Source organism: Phaethon aethereus (assembly GCF_964289735.1).
Source record: "Phaethon aethereus genome assembly, chromosome: 2".
Classification (NCBI taxonomy): Eukaryota; Metazoa; Chordata; class Aves; order Phaethontiformes; family Phaethontidae; genus Phaethon; species Phaethon aethereus.
Window position 1 is genome coordinate 72,114,003 of NC_138582.1, and position 19,932 is coordinate 72,133,934.

A 19,932-nucleotide genomic window follows, 5' to 3' on the forward strand; every position below is an offset into this window, starting at 1 on the left:
AACAGAAAAGTCAGCTGGGTTTCTGATTTCTCCACTGACCTTTGAGTCCAATTGCCATATTAATACATGACATTAATATTGACAAACCTCCTGGGAGGCATTTTTGACCCTAAGTGAAAGCAAGGACCATTTCCTGAGGGGGAAATGAGAACGGCAACTTGAGAAGGGGCAGTGCCCAGAGGTGTTGGAAGTGGAGTGACGCGGTGGGTAGGGAGGTGTCTGCAGGAGGTCTGGGTCCTGACTTCTCCCTCTGCCCAAGGTGAGGGATAAGGACTGGGGCAGCTTGTGCCCCTTACAGCAACTTGACCGCACAACTCTCTTTTGCCTACTATGGACATCTTATGACACTTCTTGTTTAGACTGAGCAAGTCACAGTAGTTACCAATTTATAACAGTAGTAGATGACACAGCAAAAGACTCCTTGGGCTTACAGTACCAGGCTTCCCTCACCAGCAGAGTTTTCTTCTATGGAAGGAAATTTGGTCTGCTGTGAGAGCCAAAATTGACCCCTTCGTACTTTATGGGCAACATGTACCAGTTGTTATTAGGTACTCCACCTTATACTAAGTATATTGGTTGCTGTGTGTTTACAGATAACCCACACAAATAAGAAGCATCTGGCTCCTCTCTTCAAAGGGTTAAACTTAATTCCTAGCCACATGCCCTGTCACAGTGGCACATTATAATTAAGAGCATTATGTTATTCAAAGAAAAAAGAAACAAAACTTAAAATTTTCAGACAGGAAGAAAGCTTTAACCTAAGCCTCTGAAGTACTCCAGATCACTTCTGTCTTACAAGATGAATCACAGTTTAAACAAGATCATAATTTACTACTCCAAAGTCTTCCCTAAACAGAACTATGATTTGCATCATCTACATGAAACTTCTACTTTTTGCTTTTTAATATAATGGAGCTGACACATGAGACATGTTTGTTTTGGACAGAAGCGTGCTTCTACTTGATTTCAGCAATTTATTCTGATCCAGTCTAGAATATTTGCTGTATTATTTTTTTCCAGTGAAGATTGCACAAATGTTCTTGTGCCTAGTGCTGATGCATATTTATTATCAGGATGACTGTATGGTTCTTTCTGCCTAGGTGGGAAATATAAAGAAAAGGACATACCACAGTGAGGGAAACTAAACAGGAAGAAGAAAGTAGACAAAATATAAACAATGTTCATGTACATTTATAAAATATATGCTGATATTTGGCATTAAGTGGGTATCTGTTAGCTAATACTTAGGAGATGTTATTCTATATAAATAAAATGAAGATGTCATTGTGCAAGGCATCTGTTTTTTCCAAAGAACTGAGCTTTCTTGTCTTTTAAATAAGTCTGAACTTAAAGTTCGATCATATTCCTTTCCACATGTCCAATGGGCACTTTAAAATACTACCTTGTTTTCTTAGCATACATTTATGAGTAGAAAAGAATCCAAGGTAAATGAATAACAATAATAAGAGAGTCTGTTTAATTTGTGCCGATATCAATGATCACCATGCCATGTTATTGAAGACCCATAGACTTCTGTGTTGCCATGAGAATACCTCAGGGATTCCTGTTTTCCTACACTCTAGAGAAATCTGCTCACAATTTTTTTCAAAAGTGAATATACTAAATTCACAGCCTAATTTATGTGTGTTTTCTATTATCCTTTTTTTCCTGTTATCTGAGACAAAACACACCTCACCTATCCTTACTGCACATCCCTGGAGAAGTAGGCTGAAAGATAGACAGGACTTTGACAGATGATATAGGGGGTAAACTGGCTGGACAGCAAGTGTGCAGGACCTGTTTTGATTATATGTGACTGGATTTGTTGACATTTTTGTACAGGTACAACCTGATCCTTCCATCACAACCAACATCTGTAATGCTTCTATACACAAAAACTTTGGGTAAGTTAATAGTCAGGTTAGATTGATTTGCTTTTTCTTGGGTAATAAACACAGCACACTATATATTTGAAGGAAGTTCCAGTCTGTTTCATTAGAAAAGCAATATAATTGTAATGTAGATATTTGCCACTGTGATAGTGAAATATTTTTCAGACCAGGTATGCCAACTGACTTTTTTCCCAAGACTACTTAAATACCAGGAGGTGCTAAAATTTACTTGATGTTGACCCTACTCAGGCAAGTTCATTACAGAATCAGGAACAGAAACAGTAGGAATTAAAGACTCTGCTCTGAGCAGCCTAACCACTAAATAGCAGCATAGGAAGGAACAATGTCATCTGAATTTTTCACGAATAACAAAAATAAGTCATGGTACTACCATGTGTAATGATACTATTAAATAAAATATTATGGTAGGGTAATAGGTGGATAGCAGGGAGCAGGGAGGTCAGAGTACTGTGTAACTTCTGGGTTTAGTACATTCTTGATTCACCTGATCGCAAGGTGTTTACCAAAGTCCAAAGGCAGCTTTTAAACAGAAGCCCAGTTGACAAGAAGAGATGAGGGGCAAAACCTGTGAAGATATGGGCATAAACTGATGCCAGAGTCATTTAGATACACTCCTGCCTTATCATGTATGCTGCCCATCACTATTACAGAGCTATGTTCCTCTTCCCTTGCTGTCTTTCCAGTTCATGAATCTTTCAGCCCTTTGTGGGCAGTGAGTTGAGCTTTAACAGGAACGTTGAGGGGGTGAGAGGAGGACAAACTATTTTATACAAAATGCTCATCATATCATTGTGGCTGTCTAATTAAAATGTTCATGACATTTATGGTTAACCCAGTTGATGTAGGTTAGATGTCCTCTCAACCTGACCCCAGGTTCAGCACTCCCTGAGGGCTGAAGGACTTCACTGACCAGCCTGTCCCTTCTCCTTCCGTGCATTTGTCAAAGGGCAATGGCAAAGAGAATCTCATACAAAGTTTGCCAAATAATCAAGTTCCCTGCTAATGACAGAGAGGCTACATCCTTATCATAGTTGGGCTATATAACTGAGAATAAAGTTTTCCTGACTTACTTTTCCTAATGTATACCTTTCCTATTTTATGATACACCTAATTTTTGTCCAAGTAACTGGAAGAGCACTGAGGTTCAGAAATAAAGGTGATGTGGTCCACACAGAATAAAATAGCTGTAATTGATCATATCAGGGCACTGTTAAGTTTAATAGTCTTTCCCCAGTACCTGCCAGAAGCTTGAAAGGTAGCAAAAGTTCACCAAAATAGGCACTCTTTGCTCATTCTTAGGAAATATTTCTTCCTCACTCCCACTGATTAGTAGATATACTGAAATATCAGTCTTTAACTTCATCATGATTTTGATGTGAGGATGTCTATCATTTTGCATTTTTTCATCAGCAATTTAAATGACTTCTTTTTCACTAGGCCATTTCTCCATGCCATTTTTTTTCTCTCAACACAGGTCACTAGACCAGCTTATTAATTCTGAAAGCGAGTTTTGCATCTCTGGTGTAAGACATTTCTTCTCACTTTGGTCCTAAACATCTCTGAAACATGGCTGTCCAGTAAAGGCATGTTTCAGTTAAAGTTAGGATGATTTTTCCAGAAGCTGTTGCTATGTTCATATATTTTGTCTATCAGTCTATCAATGGGAATGACAAGGTATCAAAACACTAAACATTTAGCACAGAAATGAAAGCTTTCTGCATCTGTATTAAATTTTATCCTTCAACTCCTCCCTTCGACCTCTCCTGAAATTCCATTAAAAATCGCAAATGCTAAAGCAAACAGTTTAATTAAATGGTTATCAGATGAACACTAATTTTCAAGAAATCATGGGTTTATTCTTTGCACAGCAACTGCCTAATCCCCTACTGACTGACTCTTATATGAACTAGCAATTGACGTTGCTACTGCTGTTCAAAGCCTTGTTAATGATTTCTTTTGATCATACATTTTAGGATTTATTTTCTGGTTGCATGGCTAGTGTACACTTTCCATACTTTTGGTGCCAAAAAAATTTTAAAAATTAATTACCTCTATTCATGATCTCTGTGTTATTTTATAGAACTTTACAAATCTATCTCAACAGAACTTAATGCAAATAAACCTAGTTTCACAGAATGATGAACCAGGTCCATAAGAATCAGCTGCTGCAGAACAGGCAGCAAAAAATATGTTAAGTAGAAATTATAAATTATGATGAAAATAATATATTCCAAATCATATTCAAATTCGGTATGTCAGAATGGCAGAGAACAGAGTGAAGACAGAGGTGAAAGGGAAGGAAAAAGAGAGGGAGGGAGGATGGGGGAGGAAGGTTTGTCTCTGGCTTGAGTTAAAAAGGAGTGTAGGGTTACTCCAGGGTGCCTTTGCTAATAATGACAAGATCGTTTGCTTCTCACATCTGTAGCAAAAAATGAGAGGAGAAGATGGAAAAGAGGTCCTGGGATGTACCAGCTGTTGATGTTGGTCTTCCCTGCTGAGCCCACAGCCTTGTGCCCCTACCGGAAGGCAACACAATCTGTTGACATCTCCAGCTCTCTGCTACTTCGGGACACGCCGCTGAATCTAAGACGACGATCATCTGGCTGAGTGAACAAAAATCAGTGCCTACAGTGAAAAAGCAGGACTAACACACAAAGCAGATGGCTGGAGGCCTGCTCATTCTTGTTTCTGGAGCTGTTTACACTCTTAAGTGACTAATTTTGACATGTTATACTACTAATGAAGTTTTTTGGTGTGACCCAGTAAACTGCATATAAAGCAGTCTGGGACCACTCTAATTTTACTTCTGCAGCCCAGTGCTATTTCTGATCTACAGACAGTCAATTAAAATTGCCTGTGCCTGACTAATCACGGTCAGTGAGCAATCAAAGCTGAATTTCAAAATGACAGCTTTCTTCCATTTACTTCCATATATTCCATACTACTCTGCAGTTTTGCTTTTTCTTAGTTAAAATACCTTGAACATGTGTAACATCAGTCTTTAATATTTGTCCTTGTGAGACTGAGATCAGAGCCATGGCACAGAAGATGCACAGGCCTGCAAGACCATCACTGACGTAACTGTCCAGAAATCTGAAGTTTTACGCAGCCTTTCCTATATGAAAATGTGCAGACCTGGAAGATGGAAATGCCAGTATTTCAAAAGCGCTGTTCAAAAAATTTTAGGTAAGTTACCCTCTAGCTCTTGCTTCCAGACCTAGAGGCTGCTGGGATTGCATTGACTAAGGTACAAAATCTAGAACCAAAGCATAGAGTCAAGACTTTAAATATTCCAAGGCAACTGAAAGTAAAGTTTAGTTGAATATCATAGAAATGTTTGAATGAAAACTTACTTCATCCCAAGCCATAGTTTTTAGTTTTTTTCTCAGAAGGCTATGAAGGATATTAAACATGATGAGAATCTCAGATATCCTACAGTTATCCCACTTGAAAAAAATCCCCACCTGGCCTAGTCTGTAAATATCTCTTTTGCCTGTGTTTCAACTCTTTTACAGTTTCTCCATGATGGTTCCATGGGCACTGAGGATCAGTAAATGATTATCCAGCTAAGCAGTTGAAACTAAAAATAAAGCAGATGATAAACAAACAGTTTAAGGTTATTCTGGGGCTGTTAAGGGCAAGCAATCTAATAATAGTAATGGTTGAATGACATTCTTTGTTCAATGAAAAACTAAAGAGCCTGCCTAGTCTGGAAGCATTTTGCAAAGGGCTTGAATTAATATGAACAAAGAGGGAACAGCAGTTGTTTTCCGGAGTCCAGATGTGGACTTACTTTTTGCACCACTGGCTGCAATGGCCGATTCCTCGACATTCCTCAGCTTTGTGGCTACTGAGGCTTTTCCATTTTAATCAGGGCCACACCAGTTCAGCCACGTCCCAGTGGCTAAGGCAGGCCTTCAGGGTGGGGTTTTGGGGTTTTCATTTGCCCTGTGCTATTCACTATCATTTTAGATTTGGATTATCTAAATGGTCCTAATAGGAGGAGGCTTTATATTAGAGGTCCATATTTATCATACCTTTAGGAAAAATTCCTGGTTTATGGAAGTGATGTCATGAATGGTGACCTGTGAACAGTCTCAATATCAGTACAAAATGTTGGGCTGCTAAAATAACACAAACCATAACACAGCAGCTGATCATTCACATGTTTTTTGTATGGAGAATACTATTGATTTTTGCCATAATGAATCCAAGAAACGTCTCTTCTTAGTCCAACATAATGTTGCCCAACAGCCTAGAAAAGAGGCCCCAGTAATTTGATAATTGTCCATCTACACATTTGTTGTGCACTCAAAACCTCTATGACATCCACCGGTTGTGTCAGGCATTGTGAACACCTACCCACAAGACACTTTTCCTATGTAACCTTTCTATATTGCTTACTGTTGACAAAAAAATCTTCTGTGCTGATATTTAACATACAGACACTATTTAACATGCTAATTACAGGTGAACCCAATATTAGCCCTTTAGTGACATGTCATCTAACTGTCCTGTTGGAACAAGGTCTAGCTGGAATCACTATGAAGAATCAGATATTTCTGACAGAAGGGAACTAAGCCAGTACACATAAAATAAAATAGATGACTCCCCCAAAAGTCTTAATGCAATCGTCAGTAACATTTATAATGTTCACAAAGACATTTGTCATGTGTTATGAAATGTACTGAAGACAGAAACCAAAATGTTTACCTGTCCATGCTTGCATAAAACTTTTTATTTCATTTGGTTTACTTTAATCCTTTCATTTTTTCCCTTTCTCTCAGTCAGCTAAAAAAAATACTTTTGTTGTGTAGTGCTCACCAGTATATAATTATCCAAATGTTACTTTGTATGGGGATTTTAGGATCTCCTCACTTAAACCAATGCATATTTTGATTCTTCACATCCCTCCTTTGATCACAGGAAGATAATTCTGCAGAAACTCTGTTTTCCCATTTTAGACCCCCAAAGAACAGAGTGAAAGAAAAAAAACCAAACCACAAAACAACCCTTCCAGATACCATTTTTTATTTCTTATTTCTGGGGCTCAGATGAAGGCAGTGTCTGCCTTCTATTCTGCCACCACTCAGACATTTCTTCGATTCTGACTTCCAAGCAACATTTTTTCACAGTAGCTGTTGATGCATGCACTTGATCCATCTTCCCTCCACTGTTTTCATCTGCCTTGTCCTGGTACTTCCCACCCATCCGCAGAACTTGATTGTAACAACCAAAAAGCTTTACTTATCCATAAGCTGGAGATAGTCTTGAATTTCCAGTCTCATGTAAAGAGTTCCACTACGCTAGTAAGAAACTTTTTCATGTGAGAACATTTTGCAGTGACTTCACAGTTATTCATCACAGCTGTAAAAGGCTCCAACAGACCGCAGGGGAGCAGGACTTTTAGCATCAGAAATTCAAAATGCCAGATCTTCTCCTGTCACTATTCATATACTAACAGAGCACAAGCAGTGGAGTAAAGAAGGGATTAAAATTAATAGTGACTGATACCATCTGAAGACAACGTTGATGCCACACCTCTTTGCAAAGCAGCAGCAATATAACTGTGTCAATGTTTTCCTAAAGAAGAAACTGAAATTTCACTTGCATTTTCCAGAAACGGTGCTTAACGTTGGAAGAAGTTTTAGCCCAAGTTAGCTAAATGGAATAAAATTCCCAGACCTGATAAGATAGTAGCTTTCTCATGAGCTGCCAGGCATATATGAAGAATGACGTTCCCATACCCCCCCACACACATAGGTTTATCGCAACCTATTAATTCATATGAAAACTTCAAAGTGCCTCATCTTCTATAGGACTTTACTTCCAATTATCCAGCTCAAATTAATAACTCCACTTTATTTTGTTTTTCACTATGAAGAGAAGGGCAAAGACAAAGAAGAGGAACTCCTAGATCATGTGAGCTGAGAACGGCGGCAGGAGAGAGGTTTGCTGGCTCCGAATATTCTTTGTGAGCTTAGATTTTAGAGGACTTTTCAGCCTCAGGGTTTATCTAACTTCCTCTGGAGACAGAGCTGGTCATGAACTCTTCCCAAATAGGAGAATTAGGGACATTTGTTCTTTAAATATGCTTCATAATTGTGTTTGATGTTGTCCAATGCTTGATACTATGTAGATATTAATTAAGTAGAAAAAAATATTTTCTGTACTTTGTTAAGGCAAAAAAAATCAACCCTGGTAGATTTCACAATCAAAACCATAATCTTTCTCAAGCATGCAAATTAACAATTAGAACATCTCAACAATGGAATTCTGCTAATCCCTCCACAGGAGAAAATTGGTTATCTGCCTACGGCACCAATTAACCAAACAAAAGCTGTTTAAAGCAGAAAAATAGACAGAAATTTTGCTAGGAATGAATTGTTTTACACCCCAGATAGACAGACTCTCCCACTGTGGAGCGGGATTTAGTTTATTTTACTGTGAGCAAGCTGCTGCAAAAGGTGTTGGGTTGGGACCTGTGGGAAATGAAGTTCATTGTTTGAGGAGGTAGAGCATGGTCATTGCAAACTGGATTCCCACATCCCGCTCTGCCTGTGAACTTCAGCATGAGATGATAATAAAATTACAGTCCTCTGCAGCATTTCTTGTGCTTTCCTTTTCAATGCTTCTTACCATCCAGTGCTAGAGACAAGATAATGAATTAGTTGGACTACTGGGCTCATTCAGCTTTCCATTTCTGTAGTCCAAATGTTTTTGTTTACCATTTAGTTGGATCTCATGCTATGGTTCTGGAAATCTCTGTATAATAGCATCAGCTACCCCTGACAGCCAGTAACAGAGTTATGCAAAGTTCAAAAAATAACTAACATAGATCACTATGTCATATTTGGCTAACACAACCATTGTCAAAAAAAAAGAGTGTATTATCTCTGGGTGTGGCCAATCTGAGTACTAACATGTTTTAAATTGTGACCTACCTGAGGGGAACACCCAAATCATTGAAGCAGGTGGTGCTGGGAAGAGGCGTGTGAAAAAACTCTGCACCTACAGAAACACTGTTCAACTTGGCTGTCTTCCAGTTTCATAAAATAAGGGAAACATCATTCGTGCAGGTGCAATATAACTCATTTTGGCTGTATGTGAAAATAAAACTTTCATTCAGAAAGCATTACTTGCTCTAACATGATTTTGCTTGGGGTTGGAGTGTGGCTGAGGGAGAAGATATTAGCATTCTGGAGCAAGCCTGCAAGAACAAAAAAAAATGAAACTTTTTTTGAAAAGAAAAGATTGAAATAATTAAATGTACCTTTAAAAAGTCTTTTTAATTGAATAAAAAAGAAATTAAACAGAGAAAGGGTAAACTGACAGTTCTGGAAACTGAAACCCGTCTGTGGAATGAATAGAAAGCAAAGAATGGCTACGCATCTTCCTCCTTGTTGTCCTCTCAGTGTGCCTCCAATGGTCCTAGCTGAGCTGTCTTAACTCTATCCCTCATCAAAGTAAATTAATAATATTCTTCTTTGTATTAGACACTTTGACTCCATTTTTTTGCAGGAAGATATTGTTATAGCAGTACCTATGGCACTTATGTGCAGTATATAAGTTGGTTTTACTATGAATTTACAGCTAGTAATTCCGTAGTATATGACTGCTTTTGCAAAATAACTTACTTAATGTAACCGCAGAGTCCAGAGTCCTCTGGGTACTCTACGTATCTCCTGGGGGGTGTGATTCAAACCCATGCAAATTGAACAGTAACGTTGCAAGTTCTGGGTAATACCTATGTTTTTGTAATTGAGAGGATCATTTTGCCTTGATATCCAGATGCCAAAGTTCATCTATCGATCCGAGTTATAAGAATATCTTACATCCACTGGAAAGGCAAGCTCGTTGGAACGGAATGCTTGTTTACCAGTACGTTTTAAAAGAACAGGCTATTGTTGATCGTGAATTGCACAAACTAAGCTGTGCCTGAAAGAAAACCTTTGAAGGTTGAAGTCCATTTCTACCTGCCCAGATCTCTGAGATGACCCACCCACCAGGCATATTATTGCTTCTCTTAAAATAGTGTTAATTTGTTTATTCCTCCTTGTGATCTGGAAGTAAAAAAATGTTTTGGTTCCCCCCCCGGTCCCATAATCCATTTAGTGTGTTTTGAAGTCAGGGGTGCATCTTTATGTATTTCTAAAGGAAGTCCAGCTGAAATGCCTACAACTAAATCTTACAGTCAGAATTCCATTTAACAATGAAGTGCATTTAGGAAGCCAGAGAGAGAAAACACATTTAATAACCTAGAGGCTGGGTGCAACTTCATGTTGCTTCAAAGTAGTTCCTATTTTAAATCCTAGTATTGCTTGAGGCCAAAAACTGACTTTATTACATTTCAAAATGAAAAAAAACCCCATGCACCTGCTTTTGTAACAGACTTTAAAAAAAATTACTGACACTTATAGAAGGAATACATTGTGTAGATCATATATGTCATCAGTTTAACAACAAAACCATGATAATTCATTCTCTGAGTAAAAAAAAAAAAAAAGCATGGAGGTTCAACCTATATTGGTTCACTGAAACAATAGTACATTAAAAGTGGCTACAGCTCTACACTATAAAGTGAAACATCTCAGTTATCTTTCTAGCTCTGTGTCTGACCTGCTCTGTCACTTTAGGACAGATCCCAAAAAAGATTTTGTTATTAAAACGCAAAGCATAGTGAATGATAAATATCTAGGACCACCTCTGAAAGAAATGCACACAAGTACATAAAGTCACATTCATGTGAGATTTAGACTCTTAACTGCAAGACCTTTAAAACTATGCCAAGCTGAATCCACTTTATTTGCAGGTAATTTCATGATGAAAATAATCTGAAAAATGGGTGGCATTACTAGCAGTATACACTGCTGTCCCATGAAAGATTGCAAAGCTGGGCCAAAGGAGATGAAAAACTACTCAAGAGGACACCCATTTAGATTTCAGAAAACTTATCCTTTAGGATAGAATGGTTTGTATGTGAAGAGAGAAAGAAGAGGAGAAGAGGAGAGGAGAGGAGAGGAGAGGAGAGGAGAGGAGAGGAGAGGAGAGGAGAGGAGAGGAGAGGAGAGGAGAGGAGAGGAGAGGAGAGGAGAGGAAAAGTTTTTCCATCTTTTCTGTACTACACAACCTGTGGGCTGGCAGAAATGATGAGTCTTTTTTATTTGTCAGAATGGGAACAACTGACTTTTTATATCTCAGTGAAATTCTGGTAAAAGACACCTAAATATTCTCATTCTGAAATGTATTTTCCCTTCTTTGTAACTTAGACTGTAGTTTCCATATGTTTTTTTCAGGCTGAAAATAATTCAAATAACTTTGAGCAACCAGGCTCAAGCTTTTCTAGGGACAGAATGTGATATACATGCACTTCTGCACACACTCAAGCACAGACACACATGCTATATTCATAGATATTGTGACTCTGACACAGCAATACAGTATATAGTGCTGGAGCATTCCAACAGTACAGACATGTCTTCTCACAATTCAGTGAAAACCGTTTATATCTGGCCGAGGTGCAAAGATTTATCATTTAAATCTAAACTTTTTTTATATTCCATTAAACACTCTTGGTTGGAATTCCCATGTGCACGGTGTTTAATATACAAGGGGAATGAAAATTCCTATTCTGAGACTTATTCGTTTCAAAAAGTTGTACATAAGAAATTCAAGGAATTTTTATTTGAAGACTCTTGTGAAATGTGATCTGTGAGGATCAAATAAGATAGCTAGATTATACGACATATATTAAATATATACATCTTTTAAACAGAAATCACATTTCTGTTACTAAGAAACACTAATCACAAAATATTAAACAGAAATCACATTTCTGTTGGAATACTAATCCTTTAATTAAAAAGTAAGCACAATGCATCTAAATACGTCCAGGATACTCCTATAATCTGTGAACAAAATCTCTAGACTATTTTTTGCCCCATTTTGCATGGCTATAAAAAACACAGTATCAGGCATCCATACTTCAGCTTATACATTTGATAAAGCCATTGTGAGAAGATAGGCAAAGGGAAAATAATGGAAGCAAAGTTGTGCCCTGCTGTGAGCTGGCACAGGCTCTGGGCTCAGTTTCTATGCAGAACAACCACTCTACAGTACTGCATAATGTCCCAAGCTCAAAGGTACTAGCAGTGGTTGTGGTCACACAGAAGACACAAAGGTTCTGAGGTAAAGGATGCTGTTAAATTCTTCAATTTAGTCTGACAGTTTATTTTAGCGAGAGAAACTATTGACCACTTCTTTTTGTAATTTTTAATGTTACTTTTCCAGCAAGCACACAGTTAAATTGACAGGACTTCATTTGTAATCCACAGAACAATAGATGACCTGAGTAAAGCCGTGTGCTATCCTCCAGATGTTGCGTTCACTGAAACACCTGGAAGAGCCACAGGAGAGAAGCAAGAATGACCGCTGCATTTGCTAAAGTAGCAGCTGTATGTTCAGCAGGCAGAACACATTGCCCTACCTTCAGCACCTATCAGTTCCATGCTTTCTTAATTTATTAAACCCTTAACTTAGCCCATCATATAGCTACCGGCATGTTCCATTTTCTAGCGAAAAAATCCTAGTGGTTCTTCCTTCCCTCAAGGTAAAATACTTTTGTAGCTTTTAGTGCTTGATTTAGTGCTTATCTGACTTCAGGTGAGGATGTAACAGCTCTTGCCTCAATGCTATGCTTCTGTCAACTTCCAGTTTTATCTGGGGATGTGGGAAAAGTAACACTGACATATTCCACCACGAATTATTAGAAAAGAGCCATGTTATATACTACACCACCAGTGAAGGGGCTTGAATTAGAGGTACATACGTTCCTAGCATACAACTTAACAGCCATAACTTAAAGATTTTTGTGAGATCTTCATTAAATTGAATAAAAGTGGTACCAACAACAAGCGATTTGACTTCATGACCCGGTGCCATTCCCCTATGTTTTATGTACATTTCACAGCATCCCTATGTTCAATTATTGCTTCTGTCACATTAAAAGGGTTTAGTCTAAATAGGCAGGTTTTTAATGCACTGAAACATACCAAATAGATGCTCTAGAGAGGTTAAGTATAACAAGTTTCAAAAGTAAAGATGTCATTTCGCTTCATTTTTCCTTTTTAGTAATTTCCATTTTAATACAGTCTTAAATATACAAAGGTCTGTGTAAAGCCGAAGTTAATTCCTGGGCTTCTATGTAGTCCTTTAGGTCTTATGCAGTTTTTTCAAAGATTCTGTCCACAGGAATTTTCCTAAAATCTCATTATTTATTTGTTAATTCTTTTTACAGTGGCATTGTTTTGCATGTACATTGTAGAAGAGAATCATAGAAAGAATCCCTGAGCATAAGGAAAAATCCAAGTCAGTTGTAGCTAAGTAATATTGAGTGAGTCATTATGTATGGTCGTCTTCTCCACTGACATCTGTGGCCATGAGGATTCCCTCTGCTTGCCAATGGATGTGAGAAGGAAAAAGAGCCTGTAGAAATTTAAAAGTAGATAAGTGCCAGCCATGTAGTCTATTCCCAGTGCAATTACCACTCCAGTTTTTGCCCTATTCAGGCATGTTCAAAGACTATACTCTATTCAAATAGTCTCATTGAAATTAGTACTTTTCAATATAAGGCTGTTAGACTTCAGCCTTCATTTAGTGGTTTTATCCTGTCCTGTTGAACAAGTTGCCACTAAAACAACAAAAACACCACAAAGACACTAACTACTGGGCTGGGCACTTCATTCTTCAAAATTCAAAGAAAAAAAATATCAACTTCGGAGTTTGTTTGAACCCAAACTGTTCTGAATCGAGGTAAAATGCTGCAAACAAACTGGGGAAAAACTTTTGTGAGGACGCAACTTCCTTTTTACCTTTTCAGAACAAATTCTTTCCACTTTTTTTCTATAAACTTCATTTATTTTGCCAGTGATGTAAAGTATAAAATAAAGGAAGGTGTTCCATGAAAAACAGAACTAAAGTGATGTGATTCCCAGTAGGGCTGTGTACTTTGTCCCCTCTAGCATCAGCTTGCCTTCGTTTCTTTTGCCACTCTTACCTGGAGAGACAACAGCAGTGCTGTGGCTAGCCTGCAGTCATTCATGTGCATAGGCTGAGGTCATACATGTGCCCTTTGATCTTCTTAGGCATGCAGCCTGATAGGAATCCTGGCTACCAAGACAAACGCATAATGGCTGAGGACTGCTCCCTTGTCTCCAGCAGCGGTCCTAATCGGTTCTCCTGTCTCTACCTGGATAACAGTTTTAAGAGAGCTGGTAGGAGCTTCCTTGTTTCTGAAACATGTATTCTTCTTTCAGACCTACTTGTTGTGGGCAAATGAGTTATTGCTATAGTAGGTAGGCAAAAACAGAAATACAGGGGACAGATAACCTCATGTTGTATCATTTGTTTCTGTATCTTTTTAAATACACTTATTTTTTTAAATGCAAAATTTTCACACTTTTTCAGAGCTTGACTGAGAAATCTACCTATCTATCTATATAAATATATGTTGGAACACTTTCTGGCATCCTATCAGAGGCATTCTTTGGAATCCACTGAAGCTTCATCCAAAAGGCTAGTAACTGAACAAAAGCTGGGAGTAAACTGAACTTTCTTCCTGAGAATCGTTACCCTCCAGGTGTTTTTTTGAGTGTAATGGAAGAAAGTAAAAAACCTGCTACTCATGTCCTACAGCTCTTGTCCAGGCTAAACCTAACCTGTAGCTGAAAGTAAAACTTCCCTCTGATGGATTATCAGCAAGTTATCTTTGGCAAGCTGCACATAAAGTCATAAATATGTGAAAAGAAAAAGATATCTAAGAAATCTTTACATTTTAGTGTTTCTGTTTCTTCTTTTTTTTTTTGAATGTTGTAGATATTTTAAGAGAATAAAATAGCATAAAAACATTTACATGCTCTTGAGAAATGTTTGTACATGAGAACACTGCTAGGGTTTTATGTGACTTTAGGAGTGATTCTAGCATTTCCCTGAAAAACTTAACATCCTTCTTATTTACAGAGCAGTTTGTAGAAATATCCCCAGCAGAGGGAGTGGCTCATCTGTTAGAGATGAAGCCTGAAAGATTAGCAAAAGCAAATTTTTACTTTTGTTTTACACATGAAAAATAGTGTTAACTATATTAATTTACTAAAATGCCTATTAAAAAAGCATTTTTACTCTCTCTTATCAGTATGAGAGACGAGAATGGTGGTGTGTCTGCAAGAAGCAAGTAGAGAGCTATTAAAAAGTCCAGTTTCTACAGTGAGTTCCAGAAAACAGAGTCTTATATTTTCCCTGCTTTGTACCTCACTTTTTCATTGTGTTTCACTGTGTACAAAGTAGACATAAAATGCCTGAGTATCAAAATTTTTAGCTCACTTATCCTGATAGCATGTAGTAATTTAGACCTAGTTTTCAAACCAATACATAAGCAGACAAATTGAAAATCACTGGAAAATTAAAAATCTAGGCCCAACCTTTCTGGGTATAAATCAGTATTGACAGATGAGCTTTAGTGGACTTATTTTGGTTTATAACTGATAAGTATTTAAGGTAGGAACTTTAAATAAGGTGCACCATTTAAGTGAAAAACTAAGTTTGAAGGAAAAAGCGAATTTTAGTTGGTTTTTAATCCATTGCTTTCAGCAGTATTAAAATTGATGTCAATAGCACAATACAGGAAAACTTAGTTATGTAACAAGGCCAAGGTGCGACTACAACAGTTGTTCTGTTTAAGCCAAAGAGCAACCTCCAGTAGCATTCATTCCCCAATTTCATGGCCAAAATTTTCCCCTCGGTTTTAACAGCATGAGAAGGGCTTACTATTCCTTCTGAGGCTAGAAAACCCACTTGGTAAATCAACACCTCTGTATTTAATAACAGCACTCTGCTGTACCCCTGTGTGACCGTGCAGATCCCGTTCTGATCGTTGCGAGTTAATGAGACAGGGTCCACTAGCGGGGGTTACCCCACAGGGGAAGCCAGGGATCTTGTCAGTGTAAAATAACTCTTGGTTGATGATTCAGGAGTCTCCTTCTATGGCCCATTTCCCTCAGGGAAGCAAGAAGGAGCATACAGTTGTATTAGAAGTGGAGAAAGCACATTGTGCTCAGTTTGCCTATGGTCTGGTTGCAGCTAATTTACATGGAGCATCCTATAGCCATTTTAGGATAGACATATAGCTCGAGCCTCAAGTCCCAAGTTTCAAGGGTCTCAAAAGCCCAAAAGTCAGTAACATGGTTTTCATGGCAACCAGCTGCTCTTCCAAACACTCAACTCCTTGGACATCTGGAAAAATAGTTAGGTAAATTCTTACATAAATCATCTCTATGCCCACTACACCCAATGTCACCCAGTTAATCTACACTATGCATTGAGTTTACTGCATATGTGCAGAGTGACATTATATCCCATGTGCTCTTAGCCTGAGCTGGGATTTATCTATGTGGGACTATAAGGGCTCCCTGGTAGTATTTCCTCAAAAAACTCTAAGATTACTTGTTCCATTTAGTCATTAAACCTTAACTCATCACAACAAGGTTTCAAACCACAGCCATAGACTGACAAGGAACGTAAGGCATAGAATGAGTGTTCGTAAACACAGAGAGTCTTTATACAAACATAATGGAAACTGGTTTGGATCTCCAAATCTGGTCATTTCCTCAGTCTGCTGTTCTAGAAATATAATATTTACTCAAAGGTCTTCTGATGGGTCCATCCTTCAGTTTTCTAATTTAAGTAATTCCATCCCCCTGTGCAGTAACAAGTTTTGTGGGTGTGGCTTGACACAATTTCTTAAAATTATATTTTCAATTTATTTAAACAAATTATAATTTCTTCCTAAAGCATCAAGACTAGGATTATAATACCTTTACCCATGATGGACCCTAATTTTAAAATATAATCTATATTTTAAAAAGTTTTCAAAAAGACTTTTATCCACTTAGCTAATTAAAAATAATCCTATTGGGGAAACCACTCATGTGATAACATTAGCTGCTTGTTTTTAGTATCCCTGTGGGATTACTATGGCTACAAAAGGACCCTTATGTACATCAGGAAGCATGTAAAGTGCACTGCGGTTGGAAAGGAAAACACTGACATGGAAACACTGAAGATATTAAGAGTTAATGCCTGGGCTATAGCTGAGGAACGTGAGAACAATCAAGAGGAAATTCTCAACAGTAACATTTGTGTTTCCACAGACCTGGGACCACTCTTCATGCCTAGCTTTCTGGAAGACAGTTGTGGATGTTTATAGCACTTGTGAAAAGCCTTTCTAGCCCACCACTATATTCTATAGTGCATGTCTGGACTATAGAGAAACCTGGGGCATGCTCATCTTCCCCTCTTCACCCAGACAGCAGAGACAGGTTGCAAGAACGTCTGTGCCCCAAAAAACATTGTAGGGCAGAACCTCTGTAGAGGGACTCTTCCATGCTTACGGTTTGTGAAACAGGAAAAAAATAAGAGTAAAAATCTGTCTCTGACACATTAGACACCCTATGTTCTGAACAGGTACTCTGGTGCATAGGACAGGAATGTGAGCTTTACACACTGTAGCATATAAAGAAAGATGCAAATAACACCTAAAAGAAATTTATATGCACCTTTCCAAATTCAAGACATTAAGAAAAATTCTACTAAAACCCATCTACAATCTTGGTGTATGTGTTTTTCATTCTAAAACCTGAGCTGATTCTTCAACTCCAGTCCCCTAGAGATACATCTTTTCCTTTCAAACCCCTCCTCTTTTCCCAGTTTCATGGGCTACTCTCATTCCTCCTAACCGCAGTATAAGAGGGACTGGAGTATCTTTGCTTGATACTTGCCATTTTGAGGTACAGAAGAGAGACGATGGAAGAGCATCAGTCTCTTCATTACGCAATTTACGCACAAAAGCCATTTTTTTCAAATATGGTAAAAAGTGTCTGTAGAAGTGAGAGGAGAGCATTTTCAATTGGTTAAGTTTTGGGGGAGCTTCCATAGTTTATCATTTTTTTTTAAAAAAAGGCAATACAGAATTTGCCTGTCAGTAGTCATTTTGTACTACTATGAGCACTGAAGTTTATAGCTTGCTCTGGGAACACTGAACAAATACAGTTCTGAGCAGGTGCCACTGATGCCACAGACAATCATTTTTTAAGGCAAAGACTTACTAAAAAAAAGCATCACAGATTTTCTTTGTGGGTCACACTACTGGTTATCAGAAGAGCTGTTTTATAATAAGAAGTCGTCATAGCTTCCGGCAAGAATGTATCTGTGGCCCCAAATACTCAAGTTGGCCATATCAGTCAGGAAGAGAAGGCATTTCAGTGGGAAACAGGCAAGTGTGTGGTCCTTTATCACCCATCCTGCTCAACATCCGTGAATGGCTTGTTGCTTTCTGCCAATGTAGTTGTGTTCTTAAGGGAACATTAGGAAAAAGGCAAACATTTTCAGACAGGCTTTCAACATCCCCAGCAAACACACATGGTGGGTAACAATGTCAGTACAGTAGTTCTGCACTGGCAATAGGGAGGAAAACCCTATGAAAGGCAACCTTAAGGAACAATAATACTGATGACATTGAATGATGACAGTATTGACATTGATGCTCATCATTGATTTTGGTCAGCCAGGGGTGTGGTATTTAGGAAGAAGGCTTGCAAAGTTCCCACTGTTTTAATGCATATACTAAAATACGGCTACTGAAACAGAGCTAGTGCTCCCGGCAGCTAAAAGTCTTGACAGTCATTTGCTGATGTGGTTGAGAGAGATCATTGTGGACAGTGAGTGCATCAGGAATCAAAACCTAACACATTTGGCAAGTTTCCCAAGGACTCCAGGAGATGGGTATACTACTCTCCAGAGCTTCTCCTGTGGGACTCCGAATCTGCAAGCACCATTTTTTGTTATTCTCCCCTCTTTTTCACTACTACTACATTTCATGATTATTCCCTACCAGCACCACTCCTCTATTCAGAAACACTTCCAAAAGCCTGCAGGGTTCTTTTGCACCTAAACACAGCAGTATGGCATCCTATAGACTGCCTGCTGAGCAGTCATTCAGGCAGAAGGCTTATGAAGGATACAAAACTTAAGATCCTTAAAAGGTTCACTGTTTCTGAGTGTTGTAGGTGTATAGATATATAGATATATAGACACCACCTGCTCTCTCGCTCTCAGTTGGGAGCTCTTGAACCATGTTGTTAAGGACTTCGGAACCAAAGGACAGAGTTGTCAGCTTGCTTCTCTCCTGCAGTTTATGGCTTAGGCCTGGATCTACAGCTGCCATAACAATCAAAACATTTTGAGAACATCCAAAAAACCACAACAGGTCCTCTTAGTCTTTAAGCAAAACACAAAACTACATTTTTGGTTGATTTTATCTCCAGCCCATCAGAGTATTTTGACTCAATTACCAGACTCTCGCTGAACAAGCTCATGTAACCAAAAATTCCACCTAATGTGCAAAAATAGTTGTTTTCACCAGCTTTAAACCTTCTGACATCCAAACATGAAACTTTTTATGCTATGTTAAGGAAGAACCGAAACATGGAACATTTCTCCATGATGAGTTCTTCAAGTTCCGTGAAGACCTTCCCAAACAGAACCACATAAACGAAAATTTCACAGTCAAAAAAAGGGCAGGCTAAACTTCATTACCAATTACAATACCTTTGATGACTCCATAGTAGTCATAGATAAAATCAGGTTAGGGAAAACAAGTTCATGTCTTTTGAACTGGAAAGCGCATAACAATTACTTACTAAACAATTAAAAATTATTAATTATACCACTGGATGTAGGCCTTGCAGGGCCTAAAGAATATGCGCTGCTTGCACTTGTATATGCTCATTAATCACAGTCTGTTACTGTAATTTTAATGAATGTTTATCTTATTTTCTTTCTGTAATCCAATTACTTTTGTTTTTTTAACCATCGTCAGGGATCTCTTTGTCTCCGGCATCCTGCCAATCAGCCCCCTTTAGATGTGAACAATTCAATTCATTATCATTAAGTTTCTACTTTTAATCCC